A 21,753-nucleotide genomic window follows, 5' to 3' on the forward strand; every position below is an offset into this window, starting at 1 on the left:
TCCTGAAATTATGATGCGGTGTGTGGCGAATGGCACTTAGGATGCCAGTATCATACACTAATCCCCCCCACCCTCTCCTTCCCCTTACATTCACTCATGCTATGCCGTTAAGAAGTGCATGAAAAATATCATCTCTTCATAGCGACTTAAGGTGGAACTGTAGCTTAGGAATCTCGTTCCGTAATTTGTACCAGTTGATAAATAAATTTTAACACCCGTATAAACAATGTCACTCAGCTTAAAGATACGCAACAGTGTAAGTTTAAGGGGAATTCCCATTTTATTTCTCACGTCACTATTTTCAGTCATTGCGGTACAACTTAACCCCACCCACCTCCCCGGGAATACGTTGTATGGATCCACATTTTTCCATTTCATACACATGATCCCTTTTTTTTTTTTTTTTTTTTTTTAATGTACAAGAATCATGATAGAAGGTTGTATACATGGAAGAACCCTGGAGATACTAAAAGGTATCAGATATATTATATAATGGTAAGACAGAGATTTAGGAACCAGGTTTTAAATTGTAAGACATTTCCAGGGTCAGATGTGGACTCTGACCACAATCTATTGGTTATGACCTGTAGATTAAAACTGAAGAAACTGCCAGAAGGTGGGAATTTAAGGAGATGGGACCTGGATAAACTGAAAGAACCAGAGGTTGTAGAGAGTTTCAGGGAGAGCATAAGGGAACAATTGACAGAAATGGGGGAAAGAAATACAGTAGAAGAAGAATGGGTAGCTTTGAGGGATGAAGTAGTGAAGGCAGCAGAGGATCAAGTAGGTAACAAGACGAAGGCTAGTAGAAATCCTTGGGTAACAGAAGAAATACTGAATTTAATTGATGAAAGGAGAAAATATAAAAATGCAGTAAATGAAGCAGGCAAAAAGGAATACAAACGTCTCAAAAATGAGATTGACAGGAAGTGCAAAAAGGCTAAGCAGGGATGTCTAGAGGACAAATGTAAGGATGTAGAGGCTTATCTCACTAGAGGTAAGATAGATACTCGCTACAGGAAAATTAAAGAGACCTTTGGAGATAAGAGAACCTCTTGTATGAACATCAAGAGCTCAGATGGAAACCCAGTTCTAAGCAAAGAAGGGAAAGCAGAAAGGTGGAAGCAGTATATAGAGGGTCTATACAGGGCGATGTACTTGAGGACAATATTATGGAAATGGAAGAGGATGTAGATGAAGATGAAATGGAAGATACGATACTGCGTGAAGAGTTTGACAGAGCACAGAAAGAACTGAGTCGAAACAAGGCCCCCGGAGTAGACAACATTGCATTGGAACTACTGACGGTCTTGAGAGAGCCAGTCCTGACAAAACTCTACCATCTGGTGAGCAAGATGTATGAAACAGGCGAAATACCCTCAGACTTCAAGAAGAATATAATAATTCCAATCCCAAAGAAAGCAGGAGTTGACAGATGTGAAAATTACCGAACAATCAGTTTAATAAGCCACAGCAGCAAAATACTAACACGAATTCTTTACAGACGAATGGAAAAACTAGTAGAAGCCGACCTCGGGGAAGATCAGTTTGGATTCCGTAGAAATACTGGAAACCGTGAGGCAATACTGACCTTACGACTTATCTTAGAAGAAAGATTAAGAAAAGGCAAACCTACGTTTCTAGCATTTGTAGACTTAGAGAAAGCTTTTGACAATGTTGACTGGAGTACTCTCTTTCAAATTCCGAAGGTGGCAGAGGTAAAATACAGGGAGCGAAAGGCTATTTACAATTTGTACAGAAAGCAGATGGCAGTTATAAGAGTCGAGGGGCATCAAAGGGAAGCAGTGGTTGGGAAGGGAGTAAGGCAGGGTTGTAGCCTCTCCCCGATGTTATTCAATCTGTATATTGAGCAAGCAGTAAAGGAAACAAAAGAAAAATTCGGCGTAGGTATTAAAATCCATGGAGAAGAAATAAAAACTTTGAGGTTCGCTGATGACATTGTAATTCTTTCAGAGACAGCAAAGGACTTGGAAGAGCAGTTGAACGGAATGGACGGTGTCTTGAAGGGAGGATATGAGATGAACATCAACAAATGCAAAACGAGGATAATGGAACGTAGTCGAATGAAGTCGGGTGATGTTGAGGGTATTAGATTAGGAAATGAGACACTTAAAGTAGTAAAGGAGTTTTGCTATTTGGGGAGCAAAATAACTGATGATGGTCGAAGTAGAGAGGATATAAAATGTAGACTGGCAATGGCAAGGAAAGCGTTTCTGAAGAAGAGAAATATCTTAACATCGAGTATAGATTTAAGTGTCAGGAAGTCATTTCTGAAAGTATTTGTATGGAGTGTAGCCATGTATGGAAATGGAACGTGGACGATAAATAGTTTAGACAAGAAGAGAATAGAAGCTTTCGAAATGTGGTGCTACAGAAGAATGCTGAAGATTAGATGGGTAGATCACATAACTAATGAGGAAGTACTGAATAGGATTGGGGAGAAGAGAAGTTTGTGGCACAACTTGACCAGAAGAAGGGATCGGTTGGTAGGACATGTTCTGAGGCATCAAGGGATCACCAATTTAGTATTGGAGAGCATCGTGGAGGGTAAAAATCGTAGGGGGAGACCAAGAGATGAATACACTAAGCAGATTCAGAAGGATGTAGGTTGCAATAGGTACTGGGAGATGAAGAAGCTTGCACAGGATAGAGTAGCATGGAGAGCTGCATCAAACCAGTCTCAGGACTAAAGACCACATCAACAACAACAACAACAACAACAACAACCGTACCTCAGTCGGGTGTGGCCGTGCGGTCTAGGCGCTTCAGTCTGGAACCGCGTGACCACTCCGGTCTCAGGTTCGAATCCTGCCTGGGGCATGGATGTGTGTGATGTCCTTAGGTTAGTTAGGTTTAAGTAGTTCTAAGTTCTAGGGGACTTATGACCACAGCAGTTGAGTCCCATAGTGCTAAGAGCCATTTGAAGCATTTTGAACCTCAGTTGGTAAAAAACAGAACCTTTTAGAGGATCACTTTTTTGTTTGTCCATCTGGCAATAAACCCTTATTTTCAGTAACGGGTAGACTATAAAGTTGAAATTTGTGTCACATACTGCAGTTTATGATCCCTTGGCGGTGTTAAACATTGAAGCTTCTAACTCAATAAACTAAAAAGATAGGGCCATTTATGTGACATATTTTAATATGAAACCGTCATCAAAATCTATAGGGTACTTCCAGTTGACCTACAGTCATGAAATTGTGCAAGTTTCACGGTGCAAGTAAAGGAAAAAAAATATCCGAAAATTGTTAATTTGTGATTATATTTCAGTTGTCATTTGCTCTCGGACGTAAAACTTGAAATTAAAACAGACAATAGTTCTGTATTCAGGCTGACTGGGTCGCAGTGGGAAAAGTCGTATGAGGCAAGGAATGGTTTTATTGCTCACATCACGCGTTTCGGAACTTATCCATCATTAGATATCCGCACATAGATACGGCGTTTCAACTTGTACGTGAAAGAAATATTCGCAGACGTGGAGTAATCGTTCCTGCATATCTGATGAAAGATAAATTCCGAAACGCGTCATGTGAGGAATAAAGTCATTCTTTGCCTGTCGTTTGACTTTTGCCATTGCGAACCAGTCAGTGATTATTATAATAATGCTCGTGTGCCTCCTGCATGACTTTATGCCACATTCGTGTTATTGAAACTAAAACGTGCTCGAACACCTGGAAATCCTTAGGACCGATATCTTACCTGTACCAGTGTCGATAACAGGCAAAAATGGTCGAGTCTCGGGGTGGATGAACTGTCTGTATGTACGTAATTAGGTTTGTACGGAATTCTCAGTGCGCGAGTCCTATTCGCAAGTTTTTTCCACTCGATGTCCCGGTCACAACTCGCTGTGGTGGTTCAGGAATGAGTTGTTTCAAAGATGGATTTCCCGTAGAGTCTCGCAGGTGGAACTATAGCTGTGGAATTCTTGTCGTCCTTTGCTTCGGTTAGTTTCTTTATCTTAGGCTGCTTGATAGATCACGAGGTCCTTCGTTAGGTTTTGAAGTTTTGCTTGTAACTTTCGTCAGTGCCTTGCATTCGGCTGTATTTCTTCGATGAACACCTTCAGCCCACCTTTAGCTTGCCGTGGCTTCTTCTGGATAGAAATCATGACGCAATGAGAAACTTCCTGGCAGATTAAAACTGTGTGCCGGGCCGAGACTCGAACTCGGGACCATTCCGGATGACGCAATCTTTTTCGTTCTGCAATGTTGAACACAAGTTTTCTTACGTCCGTGACGCGTAAACTGAACATCTTCTCTTCAATTGTAATTCAGCTTCGTTGGAAAACACGTTACTGCGGCCGAAGGTCTCTGTATCCCTCTTTGCATTTTTGTTTTTATTTTCAGCACGCCCTTGAGCTCTTAGCTTAGGCACCATTTATATGCGATCACATTCATTTTATCCGTGATATCCATTTAGATATACTGTTAGAGTTAAATGCGATTCATCTGCGCTCCGTCTTCCGTATCACCTTGCTGTGCCATATTGTAGTATAAAATATTTATTGAATAAATAACTTAGGGTAAAGAAGGCATTAGGAAATTCTCCATATAATTTCTAAACATCATCTTGCACTAATAATAATAAAACAGATACACTTGAAAAAAGAGACAGCATTCATTCTGAATCTGCTTACTGTATTCATCTCTTGGCATGCCTCTACAATTTTTACCCCCCCCCCCCCCCGTCAGTGTTCTGACGTAGCACGTTATTTCAGAAGCTTCTATTCTGTTTCCTTCCTGTTTTTCGTCCACGTTTCATTCCCGTATACAAGGTCCCCCCGTCTGAGGTTCGAGTCCTCCCACGGGCATTGGTGTGTGTGTTGTCCTTAGCGTAAGTCAGTTAGATTAAGTAGTGTGTAAGCCTAGGGACCAATGACCTCAGCAGTTTGGTCCCATAGGAACCTACCACAAATTTCCAAAATTTTCGGATACAAGGGTACGCTCCAGACAAATACCTGCAGAAAAAAGTTCCTCGAACTTACATTTCTGTTGGAAGTTAACAAATTTCTGAAATTCTTGTCTTGTGGGTTATAGTCCGGAATTTGTATCCTCTGTACTTCGACCATCATCAGATATTTTGCTATCGAAACAGCAGAAATCTTGTACTACTTTCATTCTCTCGTTTGCTAACCTAATTCCCTCATACTGCCTTATTTACTTCGAGTACATTCTGTTACCGTTGTTTTACGTTTGTTGATGTTAATCTTATAACCGCTTTTTGGGATGCTGAAAATTCCATTCGCTTGCCCTTCCAAGTCCTTTGTCGGCTATGACGGAGTTACAGTGTCACCGACAAACCGGAAAGTTGTAAGTTAAATTACCTTTCCAAATTTCTTCCTGGATTCATTTAGCGTTCGGTATGTGAACAGATCTAATAACAACGGGGATATGGGCCTTAAACTCCTTTGCGCTCCTTTACCATCTAGGGCTTCTATTTCATGTTCTTTACGTCTTAATAACTCCATGTACAACTTGTGCATAATCTTTCGCTGGATCTTATCCCTGTCTACTGTTAGAGTGTCAAGGAGTGTATTCCAGTGGGAGACAGTGTGTGTGTGTGTGTGTGTGTGTGTGTGTGTGTGTGTGTGGCGACGGCACGCACTGTGAGTTCTCCAGAAGACGCGTCCCCTGGTAAGAGCCGCTCTCCAGCAAACAAAAGCCTCAGCCAGGGGCGGAATTCCAGCCGCCACGATCTGCTGCGCGCACAACACAACAGAAGAACACAACACAACAACACGGGGCAACACAATGGCGCGCCTCGCGTGTGGCGCTGCTCGTGACGTCATCCGGCCGACGCCGTCTCGCGCGTCTAGGCGCTGGCAGTTCCGAGCTGCCAGGTACTGAGTGGGGGGACACCGGGCCGGGTCGAAACGTCCACTACCTTACTTACCTCTCCTACTGGCAACTTCGGCGGCGTCGCGGAAACCGTAACTCGCTGCCGGGGACTCAATCGGCGCACTCTTGACAATAGGCGGACAGGTTCTGGTTTGTCAAGGACATTTCCTCCCTAAATCGCGTAAGCAGACTGGCGGCAATCCTCGATCCGCTATATTGTTTTTTTCTCGTTTTTCTTCTCTCTTTCTTAGTCTTTTTGTCCTTTTCTACTCTTTCCCTCTGCTTTTGCTCTTCCCTTTGCTCTTCTGTTTCGCCTTTTCATCTTTTCTTTTCCTCTTTTCTCTTCTTCTCTTTTTGCTCATTTGCAAAATTATATTTTGCAAAATCTGCTGCGATGAGTTCCTCTGGTTATCCTCCATTTTAAAATGCCCACCATCAAAATATCGAGAAGTAACGCTACGGCGAGGAACACCCTCCGCACCGTCGACACTTCGCACTATAGGCGCGTACACGCAAGGCCAACGATCGATAACGCACAGCTTCGTCGGCCGTGATTTGCTTAGGGTGTACTGGCGGCTAATCGGGGCCAACGAAGCGGCAGGCCTGCGCTGCTGGCGGTAACATCAAAGCGTTGGCCGACGGTTGCCCCTGCGACCCCTCTCCTACAATGGACGCCGTGTCTCTAACAAGAGCATCGTCATAAACTGTGGAATGTACGGTTTAAAATACAGTAGTTGGCTGTTAAATTAAAGTGCGAAATCAGTCAGTGTGTCCGTCTTGCGGCTGCCCTTAAAAACTTAATTCTGACAGTCGCTGCTTCCCCTGCATCAAATGGCTGCTATCGCCAAGGGTCTGTATTCATTGTGCTTAAAAATATTGGAGCATAGAGTGGGGTATGGAAAAACCATTACAGATGACAAGAGTTTTATTGTGTAGGGGAATGTTTATGGACCCCTACGAGCTGAGATTGCAGACACAAATTGAAAAGTTGACACGCTTATCGGCAAATAAGTGAGCCATCAGAAAGTAATGTGCACCATATGAGAAAGGAAATGGAGTCTTCATTCAAGTCATATCGCGGAGAACGACAAAGGGAAACAAACAAAACTGGGAACGGTGCTGATCCCCAGTAGCTGAATATCTCGGAGTGACCACTGATGTTTCTGCTGCAGCTACAGCTGTCCTAAAAGACGCGTCATCTTTGAAAATTTTAGGGCTCACGCAATTCAATAATAATGTAAATTTCATTCAAAAAATTATGAGATAGGCCATATTCGAATTCAGGATTAACACCAGACCTTAACTTGCTCCCACCATGTGCTTACTACTTTTTAAAAGAGATACCGAGCACCAGAACATTACTTCTTTTTCTTTTTGTGATCATCAGTTTCTTGCAGCAAAATAAATACTACACGTGCGACGACAGCTAAATTCTCTTCTTCCCTCGTAATACCGGCGGCTGAAATCGTAATTAAAACGCTTCTTTATAACAATAACAAAAAGAGAGCAACGTCGGCAGTTTATCAGAGCCAACTACGCTCCCACGTGTCTGCATCTGATAGCTATCATCTGTGTACATCTACATGGCTAATCACACTTAAGTGCCTGGAAGAGGATTCATCGAACTACCTTTACAATAATTCTCTCTTATTCCAGTCTCGAACAGCCCGCGAAAAATAGAACGCCTATATCTTTCCATGCGAGCTCTGATTTCCCCTTATTTTATTATGATGGTCGTTTCTCCCTGTGTAGGTCGGCGTCAACAAAATATTTTGAAATTTCGAGGAGATAGTTGGTGATTGGAATCTAGTGAGAAGATCCCGTCGCAACGAGAAACGCCGTTCTTTTAATGATGTCCATCTCGAATCCTGCATCATGTCCGTCCACCCTCTCCCTTGTTTCCCTATAATTTGTTTTTATTCCTTGTGGGTGTTTAAAGTTCATGGAAAAAGGGACCGATGGCCCTACTAGTGTGGTCCTTTCGATCCCACGAACCAACCAACCATCAAGGATCCCACACAGCGCAGCAGTGCTCCAAAAGAGGACGGACAAGCGTAATGTAGGCAGTCTCTTTAGGAGATCTGTTACATTTTCTGCGTGTTCTGCCAGTAAAATGTACTACCTGGCTTGCCGCCGCAAAAGCATTTTATGTGCGTTCCTTCGAAATTAAGTTGTTCCTAACTGTATTTCCTAGCTATTTAGCTGAATTTACGATCTTTAGATTTGATTGATTTATCGTGTAACCGAAGTTTAACGGATTCCTTTCAGCACTCATGTGGATGACCCTACACTTTTCGTTACTTAGAATCAATTGACAATTTTCGCACCATACAGATATCGTTCCCAAATAATTTTACAATTTGTTTTGATCTTCTGATGAGTTTACTAGGCGATAAACGACAGCATGACCTGCAAAAACTTACGATGAGTGCTCCTAAATCATTTATTCAGATACAGAACAACAGAGGGCCTATAACAGTACCTTCGAGATCGCCACAAATCATTTCTGATTTTTACTAGATGACTTTTCATCAGTTACTACGAACTGTGACCTCTCTGACAGGAAATCACGAATGCAGTCGCATATCTGTCACGATTCGATAAGCCCACAATTTGATTACAAGCAGCTTGTAAGGTAGTGTCAAAAGCTTTCTGGAAATCTAGAAGTACGGAATAAATTTGAAATGGCTTGTCAGTACCACACAGCACTTCGTGTGAGTAAAGAGTTGTGTTTCACTAGAGCGATGTTTTCTAAATTCTCGATGACTGTGTGTCAATAGACCGTTTTCTTCGAGGTAATTCATAATGTTCGAACACAATTTATGTTACAAAACTCTGCTGCATATCGACTTTAATGATATCGGCCTGTAGTTTAGTGGATTACGCCTACTACCTTTCTTGAATATTGGAGTGACTTGTACACTTTCCAGTCTATAGGTACGGATCTTTCCTCAAGGGAGCGATAGTATATGATTGCTAACTATGAAACTATTCTATTATCATACTCTGAAAGAGCACTGAAAGACCTAAATCGAAACAAGGCTCCGGGAGTAGACAACATTCCATTAGAACTACTGACAGCCTTGGGAGAGCCGGGCCTAACAAAACTCTACCATCTGGTGAACAAGATGTATGAGACAGGCGAAATACCCTCAGACTTCAAGAAGAATAATTCCAGCCCCAAAGAAAGCAGGTGTTGACAGATGTCAGAATTACCGAACTATCAGTTTAATAAGCCACGGCTCCAAAATACTAACACGAATTCTTTACAGACGAATGGAAAAACTTGTAGAAGCCGACCTCGGGGAATGTCGGTTTGGATTCCATAGAAATGTTGGAACACGTGAGGTAATACTGACCCTACGATTTATCTTAGGAAACAGATTAAGGAAAGGCAAACCTACGTTTCTAGGATTTGTAGACTTAGAGAAAGCTTTTGACAATGTTGACTGGAGTACTCTCTTTCAAATTCCGAAGGTGGCAGAGGTAAAATACAGGGAGCGAAAGGCCATTTGCAATTTGTACAGAAACCAGATGGCAGTTATAAGAGTCGAGGGACATGAAAGGGAAGCAGTGGTTGGGAAGGGAAGGGGACAGGGTTGTAGCCTCTCCCCGATGTTATTGAATCTGTATATTGAGCAAGCAGTAAAGGAACGAAAAGAAAAATTCGGAGTAGGAATTAAAATCCATGGAGAAGAAATAAAAACTTTGAGGTTCGCCGATGACATTGTAATTCTGTCAGAGACAGCAAAGGACTTGGAAGAGCAGTTGAATGGAATGGACAGTGTCTTGAAAGGAGGTTATAAGGTGAACATCAACAAAAGCAAAACGAGGATAATGGAATGTAGTCGAATTAAGTCGGGTGATGCTGAGGGAATTAGATTAGGAAATGAGACACTTAAAGTAGTAAAGGAGTTTTGCTATTTGGGGAGCAAAATAACTGATGATGGTCGAAGTAGAGAGGATATAAAATGTAGGAAAGCGTTTCTGAAGAAGAGACATTTGTTAACATCGAGTATAGATTTAAGTGTCAGGAAGTCGTTTCTGAAAGTATTTGTATGGAGTGTAGCCATGTATGGAAGTGAAACATGGACGATGAATAGTTGAGACGAGAAGAGAATAGAAGCTTTCGAAATGTGGTGCTACAGAAGAATGCTGAAAAGTAGATGGGTAAATCACATAACTAATGAGGTGGTACTGAATAGAATTGGGGAGAAGAGGAGTTTGTGGCACAACTTGACTAGAAGAAGGGATGGGTTGGTGGGACATGTTCTGAGGCATCGAGGGATCACCAATTTGGTATTGGAGAGCATCGTGGAGGGTAAAAATCGTATGGGGAGACCGAGAAATGAATAGACTAAACATATTCAGAAGGATATAGGTTGCAGTAGGTAGTGGGAGATGAAGAAGCTTGCACAGGATAGAGTAGCATGGAGAGCTGCATCAAACCAGTCTCTGGACTGAAAACCACAACAACAACACTCTGAAAGAAACCTAACTGGTATACAGTCTGGACCGGAGGAGTTGGTTTTGTTAAGTGATTTAAGTTGCTTCACTACTCCGAGGTTATGTACTTCTGCGTTACTCATGTTGGCAGCTGTTGTCGTTTCCAATTCTGGAGTATTTACTTCGTTTTCTTTGGTGAAACAATTTCGGAGGGCTGTGTTTAGTAGCTCTGCTTTAGCAACACTATCGTTGTTACGGAGTAAAGTCAGCGCCGGCGCACCAGTGTGGAACGACAGGGAAGAGAACGCTGAGAGAAGAGGTGAGGCGACCGCACGCTGACCGACCTCCCTCCAGGACGACAACGCAACAGCAGCGCCCTCTAAGTGAAGGCGACATGAGCGCCAAGCCCGACTGCTGGCGGCCCACTTAGGCAGCAGCTTCAACGTTAGCCACTTCGTTAGTCGACGCATCGTAGGCTCCAACATTAGCAATCTCTGCGTATCAGAGACTTGTTTGTGTATTCTGAAGAAGACTGATTATTTTGTTTGTCGTTCTTGTCTTGCGTCACATCTATCAAAGTTAAATATTTGTACTTGTCTTGTCGTAATAAAACGCATTGATACCAGTTGTTTGGCTGTTTGTTTAGCGAACCGAATGTGGAGGATTCCTAGAATCCACAGTCGTCGATAGTATTTCTATTGCTATCGCGCAGAGAAGGCATTGATTGTGTCTTGCCGCTGGGATATTTTACATACGACTGGAATCTTCTGCCAGGTTTTGAGACAAAGTTTCGTTGTCGAAACTATTATAAGCATCTCGCATTGAATTCTGCGCTAAATTTCGAGCTCGTGTAAAAGATCGCCAATCTTGGGAATTTTGCTTTCATTAAAATTTGCCATGACCTTTTCGTTCTTTCTGCAACAGTGTTCTGATGTTTTGTGTATCAAGGGGGATCAGCTCCGTCGTTAATTTATTTCGTATAAATCTCACAATTTGTGTCGATACTTTTTGTTATTTTTTTTTTTTAATTGAAGCCACATCTGGTCCACATTTACCGGTGCACTGTTAATTTGGAAGGAGGAAGTCAAGCAAATTTTTATCTGTTTTTTTTTGAATAGATAGGATAGGTTATCCTCCATGGGGTGGGTGCACGCAACGACTGTGGTTATTTTGGGTTAGATAGAGCAGCAATCAGTTGTAGAATTAAGTTGCTTTAATATGACATTTACAGTCACAACGCAGATCAGATTTCGACCCGTGTCAGGTCATTATCAATGCAGTGCGGAATTGTAGCAGTTGTTCGTGCTCAAGTGAATGCTTACACAGTTCAGTAATGGTTGACATATTTTTGATTTGTTTTTGGTGGATTTTGAAATTATGATATTGGTTCTCATATTCTCGCTACGACAACCCTTCGTTTCGTGTGGATGAGAAGCGGAACGCCATTGCATTGGCGACCAACGTGGGGCCGAATCCAGCCACTGTGGTTCTCTGGTCTTCCTTGGCCCAGTGTGTCCGCCGCTTTTAGGACTTTTGGTCCAGACAGCTGCGCAGGTCCGTGCAGCTTACGTTATGGCGGCACCTTGCAGTGTACCTGTTGCTGGATGTTGTGGCGTACACCCTGCGCAGTGATTTGCGGTCCTGGCAGGGCGTCGCCAGGTGTGGCGGTCCTGATCGTTTGTCCCGCAGTCTGGTCTGGTGTCGCGGCCAGGAAACAACGAACTGCTGGCGGCGCCAGAGAAGTTGGCCGGCGCGGCGCTTCTCAGGGGTAAACGGAGACGTGCGCCCCTGCGTTGTCCAGCCAGTCTGCACCAGTAAACCGCCGATTCTTTGAGGAATCCAACGGCCATGTATAAAACTGTGGTGTCACCGCCAGACACCACACTTGCTAGGTGGTAGCTTTAAATCGGCCGCGGTCCATTAGTACATGTCGGACCCGCGTGTCGCCACTGTCAGTGATCGCAGACCGAGCGCCACCACACGGCAGGTCTAGAGAGACTTACTAGCACTCGCCCCAGTTGTACGGACGACTTTGCTAGCGACTACACTGACGAAGCCTTTCTCTCATTGTTGAATAGCCTTCAGCTAAGTCCATGGCTACGACCTAGCAAGGCGCCATTAGCCTTACAGTGCTTGTATTTAGAGAGTCTCACTTGTATCATCAAGAATGCTTTATACAAATGATGGCGTAAAGTTAAGTATTTCAGCAGCTACGTACTTTTCTTTATAGCATTCATTAGTATCCTGTTCCAGACTTCACGCCAGTCGGCGTGAGTTGACGCGTGCCCTTTCGGTTTCCTCGCCTTGTGTCTAGACTGTCTTGTCTAGACACAACAAAAACAGCTTCAAAAGTCTGCTTGTAGTTTACAGATCCATTAATCTGCTAAATAGTTTACGTTAAACATTGAGCGAGGAAAGCTTAAATTGTGTTGGAAGTCGTTACGTGCTCTCAATTTGCGCGCTTGCCTCGAGACAAACACACAGTTACCAGCTCCGGTAATTGCGCTGTTGTGTTAAGCCTCTAGCATGAGACTGTACCTCTTGAGGAGGAGAGTGCGATGACATTTTATATTTTTAAATTCGGCCAATAATTACGCGAAATACTGAAAATCAAATGTCGTTTGCCCCTGAAAGCTGGTAGGTAAGGAACCTTTGACTGGTACCTGTTTGCTAACAGAGATAGCGGTCGACAGCCTCTCTCTGATCCGCGGGACAGCATTCAACTTCTCGTAACTCCAGTGTCAGTAATTACAGCGCTGCACAAATCCAGCCACTTCCAGAAATATTCCGAGATTCTACCAGTGGTCTAGAATGTGTACACTGCCAACAGTTCCCCGATAATCTCTACGACAACAAAACAGGAATTTATAGTTCGACGTCAGTAGCTCAAAGGACACACAGAAACGCTCAGATTTCCATGGAAACATATTATATTTATTTTATTGACTTTGACCTCGCCGAGTCCGACTCGGTCAGTAAAACACAGCCGACTGTCCGGCCAGCTACTCGGCTCCACGGCGTCATAGCAGTTGTGCGCCTGCTCAGCGTCTGCGCAGTCGCGAAGTGCCAACAGTCACTCAGAAAACTGCAGTGACTCCACCCGAAACACTTTCGCACTCTGTAACAGTTTTCCGTTATGTAAGAAATAACGCGACGACCCGCACCACGTCTGCCCCACTCCACTTTTACACTCAGGCTGCTGGGCGCCGGTTTGATTTCGAACCGTTCCATGAAATTATTTAACGTTTAGACCTTTCAGCCAATCAGAACCAGGAGGAGAATATAGACACTTCCATTGGCTCTCACCAATATAACTTCTGTAACGTTCTTCTTCCTGTCAGGACTTTAGAGCTTATTTTCTGCAACGGATGCCGGAAAACACCGGTCATCATGGGAAATCGCAGACCTTATAAGTCATCCGTAACGTATCCGGCCACCATCCATGTCGGAGGATTGGAGGAAGACCAGCTGGAGAGCAGCACACTTCCTTTCCCTCCAGACGCTGGCTCTGTCGACACAGCCACGGCCCGGAAATGATGTGTTATCAGCTGGTGCAAGCAACTCTGGGAACAGTTTGAGGGTCTCGATCATTGGAAACCATTGCAGATATGTACAGGGCTGGATTTGGACTATATGAATTCGAAGGCTACATGAGCCTTGCAGTAGCAATGGTAGCAGGCAAACTCAGACTCTCTAGGAAGGCCATAAGCATCTTGTCCAAATCCTCCCTCTGCCTAATCATCCGAAGCATCTGACACACCAAACTTCCCGCTCTATAAATATATTTCCAAAGAACTGTTCCTTAAGCAAAACACTGTCCCGGCATTTGCTTGACCCTTACATGTTCTGGCGATATGTCACCTTAATCGGCATCTTTTCTCTGATTTTATGTCGAACAACAAGTAAATGATACGTGCGAATGCAAGCAGATTTGGAGTTGTAGTCGTTATATTCTCTCTGTAGCTTTCATATAAGCAGCAGCTTCCTTATATCAAGACAACGTTTTAAGTTTTTGCAAGTGGCACTAGGTCACGCTGCAGAGATACCTGTTCATTACTGTAAAAAAAAAAATCTCATTCATTATTATTAAAACGATGGAAATCTAAAATACACTCTAAGATAAAAAAAGACGTACCACGAAGAAAGTAGCCTAATGGGACGGAAATCGGTAGACGTAATGTGTATGTACAGACAAAGAAATGTTTACAATTTGAGAAAAACTGGATAGTTTATTCAAGAAGGAGCTTCACAAATTGAGCAAGTCAATAACGCGTCGGTCCATCGCTGTTCATCATGCAAGCACCCATTCGACTCTGCGTTGGTGGATAGGGTTTTCGGATGCCCTCATGAGGGACATCGTCCCGAATTCTGTCCAATTGGTGCTTTAGATCGTCAGAATCCCCAGCTGGTTCAAGGAGTCTGCCCATAACGCTCCAAACGTCATCAGTTGCGGAGAGATCCACTGGCGCTGCTGGCCAACGTAGGGTTTGGCAAGCACGGAGACTGTCGGCGTTTGCGAGCGGCCGTTATCTTGCCGAAATGTAAGCCCAGCACGGTCGCCATGAACGGCAAAAAAGCGGCCTAAAATAACGCCGACGTAACGCTGTCCTCTAAGGGCGTCGCGTCGCGCGTAACAAGCAAAGGGCTCCCGATTCGAAAAGGAACGGCGCTCTCGGTTGTCGGCCCGTTTGGCGGACGAGAGCCAGGTTGGTGTCCCACCGCTGCCTGGGGCGTCTGCAGACACGGCTTCGCCGGTCATTGGGGCTCACTCCGAAGCGGGACAACAGTGAGTACAACTGCACTCCACTCAGTCATATTCCACGTCGATGACGCGCCCGGAGGCGATATCCCTTAGGACGACATCAAACAACTCTGTCAGTGCCCAGCCCAATAACCGCTTGCAGAAAGACCAGAGGTAGACCAACGTGCTATTGACTGGCACAGTTTGTGAAGCTCTTTCTCTTGAATAAATCATCCAGTTTTTGTGAAGCTGTAATTTTTTTTTCTGTACTCGAACATCACATCTACCGATTTCCTTCCTACGAGGATAATTCCTTCGTGGTGCGCCGTCCCCTACCCCCTCCCCCTTCCCCCCTTGAATGTATTTTTTACGAGATCGTAACAGGACGCAAAACTTGCCTATATCTGTCAGAGCCGGAAACTAAGCAGTAATTAAATTGCAGTTTTTTCAAAGAAAATGTAAATGTCTTTTGCATGCTGCACATAGAATTTGTATTTTAATTTATTCACCCAGACGCGTTTCGCCTTTTTTACAAGGCATCTTGAGTGGGTGTCCTGAAATATTACGTGATTTGTCCTTTTTACACATAGGTTATCGTTTCACATCTAGGTTATAGGTTTAAAAACAATTTCTTAACGTTTATTTATATACAGCTGCTGCGAAAATGGCCACTACAAGAAACGTGTTAAGCGGTAATTACATGTTTCGGTGTTGCAAGAGGAAACGGAAACAAGAAAAGTGGTTCGTTCACGAAGCTCTTACTAGGAGGAGGACGTTCCCTATACTGCACAATATTTATGCGAAGCGTCTCGTAGTCACCTTTAGGTGCGCCTGTCGCTAGCTGTTGGGGCTCGCCAATTTATACGCTTGTTCACAGCAGCACCTGAAGACGGCGACCAACCGCCTCGTGGGAATACTCTGTACTGTACACAAGACTGTCTGATTCACCGCCCGAGAATCTTTCAAGCAGTTATTACGTCGTGAACGCCTCAAACAGCACACTTGCAAGAAACTGACCGGTTGTTTGTTGTTACGCTGGACTAAGTTGCGACCGTTGTTTTAGGGTATCGTAGAAAATTTGATGCTGAAAGGTATAAAGCAATGTGTCTGCCACTTGTCACTGACGAGATCGAGAAAGAGTACTGAAAACCTGGCATCATTCTTCATGTGGGGTCCTGGCCACTCGTCTCTTATAGGGTGCCTAAAGGATGCTGATTTCTCGGGCAGCTATACAACAATTCAAGCAAATCACATTAATGGCTTTTATTACATTAAAGTAGACTGACAATACTTAACTTTGGTTTACAAGGTCGAGTCGCAAGCTATTGGCGACATGCAGATAATCAGTGTCTTTCGCTGTATAGAATGTCCGTGCAAGTAATGGATGTAGATCACAATTAACAGCTCTTCTAGTGGTCTCTTCTATGCCCGGGTCTGGTAGTGTCCGTCTTCTACTGTCCGGCGGGAGCGGCGCTCACATCCCCTTCGACTGGAGGCCGCCCCTGCCGTCAGCGGCCTGTTGGCTGGCGGCGTCTCGCAGCCTTCTCTGCCCTTGCCTTCTCCATCTTGCTACGCCGGAACGCGTCATCGCGATAACATTGCAGCTGCCGTATATCGCCTCGAACTAGTAATCATATGAGGGTAGAAAAGGTGCGATGACGTCTCGCTGCCCATATTCACCTGATCTGTAGCCTAACTATTTCTTTTTCGTTCCCGTAAGTCAAATACAAAAAGTACGTGACCATCGATTTTCATTACCTCAAGAAGCTGTTTTACCCTTTTATAATCTTCTTCTTCTTTTTTTTTTAAGTCCGACATCACAGTGAAAAAAAAATGTTTTCAGAATTGGTCCGTACGCATACAGAAGTACAGGGCTATTACAAATGATTGAAGCGATTTTATAAATTCACTGTAGCTCCATTCATTGACATATGGTCACGATACACTAGAGATACGTAGAAAAACTCATAAAGTTTTGTTCGGCTGAAGCCGCACTTCAGGTTTCTGCCGTCAGAGCCCTCGAGAGCGCAGTGAGACAAAATGGCGACAGGAGCCGAGAAAGCGTATGTCGTGCTTGAAATGCACTCACATCAGTCAGTCATAACAGTGCAACGACACTTCAGGACGAAGTTCAACAAAGATCCACCAACTACTAACTCCATTCGGCGATGGTATGCGCAGTTTAAAGCTTCTGGATGCCTCTGTAAGGGGAAATCAACGGGTCGGCCTGCAGTGAGCGAAGAAACGGTTGAACGCGTGCGGGCAAGTTTCACGCGTAGCCCGCGGAAGTCGACGAATGAAGCAAGCAGAGAGCTAAACGTACCACAGCCGACGGTTTGGAAATCTTACGGAAAAGGCTAAAGCAGAAGCCTTACCGTTTACAATTGCTACAAGCCCTGACACCCGATGACAAAGTCAAACGCTTTGAATTTTCGGCGCGGTTGCAACAGCTCATGGAAGAGGATGCGTTCAGTGCGAATCTTGTTTTCAGTGATGAAGCAACATTTTTTCTTAATGGTGAAGTGAACAGACACAATGTGCGAATCTGAGCGGTAGAGAATCCTCACGCATTCGTGCAGCAAATTCGCAATTCACCAAAAGTTAACTTGTTTTGTGCAATCTCACGGTTTAAAGTTTACGGCCCCTTTTTCTTCTGCGAAAAAAACGTTACAGGACACGTGTATCTGGGCACATACCGAACATTTGTGAATGCCTAAAAAAACTTTTTGAGTTTTTGTGTGTGTGTGCAAAGCATTGTGAAAATATCTCAAATAATAAGGTTATTGTAGAGCTGTGAAATCGCTTCAATCATTTGTAATAACCCTGTATGTGTGTATTTTATAACACACACACACACACACACACACACACACACACACACACACACAACTTCAAACTCAATAGTTTCTCACTAGAGTACAGAAAAAGAAATAATCGCATAAACAAATATCAACGAAAGCAAAACGGCTGCGACCACATGTTACCGTAAAGATGTATCGTAAAATAAAAAGGGGGTCAAAATATAGCGTAGAGGACAACGCACATCACTACCACACAGTCAACGTGAAATAAATAACCTATATCACGTGGCAATTGTGTGTCAGTCCCCTAACGACGTGTTTGCCAATATTACGTAAAAATAACATTGTTTCTGCTTCTTCTGCGTCTGTCGCAAGTAGTGGAACCTTGTGAAGTAGCCTGTACCTTCAGTTTCCGTGTCTTTCCTTGCTGTGTTCATTGAGCGATTGGAACAGTTCGCTGTTCGTGCAACCCTTCTCAACCACACCGTTTAATGAAAATTTTGCTTCCGCGTTTGCCTCTTCCTGCGTATAAATCTGACGACATTGCATTATAATCACACGTACTGGATTACGAAGAATTCTCCGCCAACATTTCGGAACGGAAAGGATGCACTCGCTCCTGTGCCGGTGCCACATTATTTTGCGCGGGCTGTACCGAAAAAATGTGTTCTTCTTTCATTATTCGTGTAAAAACATAGAAGGCGGACCGCGAAATCATTGTTTAACCATAACGTTGTTTCCTTTCAAGTGTGGCAACTGAGATGTTTCTGTCTGAGGGTGGATCACGTCGCAGTCTCTCTATAGGTATCTTAAGTAACAGAAGCTTAAAGACTGGACGAGCGTATCTTACGTAGCTCGTAGGCCAAGCAAGTTGCTCAACCTCCTTCACAGAGATCGCGTCTAGCCACACATCTGTGTATCCCAAGATTAGTAAAAAGTAAAAGTATTTTTTAGACAGGTTCACTTCGCTCTGGCGTTCGTGTTCTGGGCACTGAATATTGTAAATGCTTCCGGAAAGTTATCTTTTGGTGTAATTACGTGAGTTGAAACCAAAGTTCTTCTTCTATTCGTTTATCGGTGACTAAGCGAACCATGGATGGCTGTTAACACCAAGACCCATATGCACAAATATCTCTGGTAGGCGTATTAAAATTCTCAAATGCAGGAAATTATTAATGGTGTGATTTGTGTTCAATTTAGACGTCTCTTGAATAATAAAACGATGTTGCACTGATATACTCGAAAATCATTCCTAAATTCACAGTTTGTATCTCTTCCAGTAAACGCCTTAAGTCACATGTTACACACTGCTTTCCGTTAGCATCGTAAGCTGTATGAATTTTCATTCAGCCAAATCACTGTTCCTGATCTTCACAGGCGTCTCAGTGTAAATACAAGGGAAACACTAAATTGCAGAATAGTTTCTTTGTAGAAGACACAAAACATTTTATTTCATAACACCACACACAGATGACTGCTACGCAACTATTTCAGTGCTCACCCGCCATCAAGCGTGGGTCTTTCAGAACAGCTAACATCGATGTCTGACATAGGACTGAAGTTACAACATTACATTTTCGTTTATGATACATAACTTGATTGGTAAAAACACGGGCCACACATCTGAGGGAATCTCCCGGCTCGTTTTTCGTGCCCACGGCCGCCGGCTCTCTGACGTCTGCGTCCGGCGACTTCCAGCGTTCCGGCCCAGCTGGAAGGTTCCTTCCGCTGCCGCTTTGCTGCTGCGCCGCTTGTGGAACGTAACGAACAACACACACACAAATTTGTGGGTTTCAGAACAGAAATTAACATAATTTATACAGACATTGATACAAGGTGCTGTCAAAACTATTGCTCAAGAGAGTAGAACAACAGGTAGAAAGTACAGTTGGCGACTACCAAGCGGGATACAGGAAGGGAAGAGGTTGTGTAGAACAGATATTTATCCTGAAGCAACTGAAAGAACATAGGGCCTTAAAAAACAAAAAGACACTAATAACCTGCGTGGACTTCACAAAGGCGTATGACTCCATCGACAGACAGATTCTTGTTAGGATTCTGAAGAACAGAGGACTTGATGGAAGTACAAAAGAACTCATAAAAGAAATTCTGAAAGACACAAAAGCAAGGGTGAGAATCTGAGCAGCACCGTCAGAAGAATTTGAGATAAAGACTGGTGTTAAACAGGGAGATGGATTGTCATCATTGTTGTTCAATATAGCACTGGACGAAGTGATCAGGCAGTGGAGAGCAATAAACGAGGAAATGGGAATACCAAAGACCCATATGGGGGACAAAAAGGACAACAGGGCTCAAGTGGACTGCCTAACCGTTGCAGATGACATAGCAATAGTACGTGAGACGGAAGAAGACGCAAAGACACAACTCGACAACTTAAGTAAGGTAGCCAGGAAGGTGGGACTGAGGACAAAGACATTAAACACCCTGCAGACTGGGAAACACAAGAAGGCATTGTGCAAATTGTGGACAAATTTAAATACCTTGGAGAATTTATAACAGGAAGGAACAGGAGCAAGGAGGGAATAACAGAGAGGATAAAGAAGATGACGTCAGCCTTCTGCATGACGAGAGAGGTATACAATAAAAAGAATATATCCACAGAGGCAAAGATAAGCCACTACAAGGCAACAGTGAGGAATGCAGTATTATATGCTGCTGAGAGGAAGACACTAGGAAGAAATGGGGCAGAACAACTAGAGAAAGAAGAGAAAAATACTAGGTCCCAAAAGAGGTGGAGAGAGGTGGATGCGAAGACCTAGGGAAGAGTTGTACCGGAACATGAGAACAATATCCAGGGAAATCAGACTCAAAAGGGCAAGGTTTGCTGGGCATGTAGTTAGGATGAGGAGGGACAGAATGAGGAAGAGAGTGTGGGAAACAACAGGGAGGACAAGGGGAAAGACAAGAACCAAGTGGATTGGTGAACTTCGGAAGGACTGGTTGGAATTGGGGATCAGGTCGAAGGAAAGGAAAATTGGAGGAAAAAAATATACACCGACAAATATACCGGAGAGCAATGACAGAGAAGAATACAGGAAAAGATTAGAATGTCACCAGTGGAGCTGCCAGGAGAAACGGAAAATGAAGATCTGGGAAGAAGAGCGGGACAGAAGAAGAGAAAGAATGAAGAGGTGCTGGGAGAAGAAGAGGAAAATGCAGTCCACGAAGGGGCTACCCGTGGTCCTACAGAGGCCGTAACGCAAGAAGAAGAAGAAGAAGAAGAAGACATTGTGTGTGTTGTACTGTAGTTGGCATGAATAAGTTCAGGCTGCGAGTTGCTTATGTCGTTGCTACACTAAGAGATTCTTTAGAAAAAATCCCCTGCATCATCGCACACCGTTGCTTGATATGTTAGAGAAGTTCGTGCCTAGGCGCCTTGACACGTGCGCGGTGCGTGGAGCAGACACAGAGTGTCGTGCCGGCGCAGCAGGTGAGGCAGCTGTCGCTTCCGTACAGAGCGCGCTTTGCGTGAGTTTCAAGCTCGGCGCGGATTGGTAGATCAGGTGTCGCAGGTCCCGCCATCGCCACGGGATGTCGCCACACACGTCCGTGTTCCATGTCGCTACACTTCCGCTGTGTCGTCCTTTGTAAAATTTCCCACCTCCCAAGTGCAGTCGCTGAATAAAGCGCGCTCTTTCTGACGTACGGTATCTCCAAGTGTTATAGAATTTGTGCAATGAGCAAGCTGTAAAGGAATCCATCCAGGACTTAGTAAATAAAATTAAAGTTCACACAGAGGATATGAAAACGATGCCATGACGAAGCACTCCGCGCTCTCTCTCTCTCTCTCTCTCTCTATGTTAATCCATACTTTTAAGGGTCCAAGAGCAGTCATCAGTATTCAACAGTCAGTCAGGAATTACTGTTTTATAAGCCACTTCTCTCG

The sequence above is a fragment of the Schistocerca cancellata genome, chromosome 12 (genome assembly GCF_023864275.1).
Source record: "Schistocerca cancellata isolate TAMUIC-IGC-003103 chromosome 12, iqSchCanc2.1, whole genome shotgun sequence".
Lineage (NCBI taxonomy): Eukaryota > Metazoa > Arthropoda > Insecta > Orthoptera > Acrididae > Schistocerca > Schistocerca cancellata.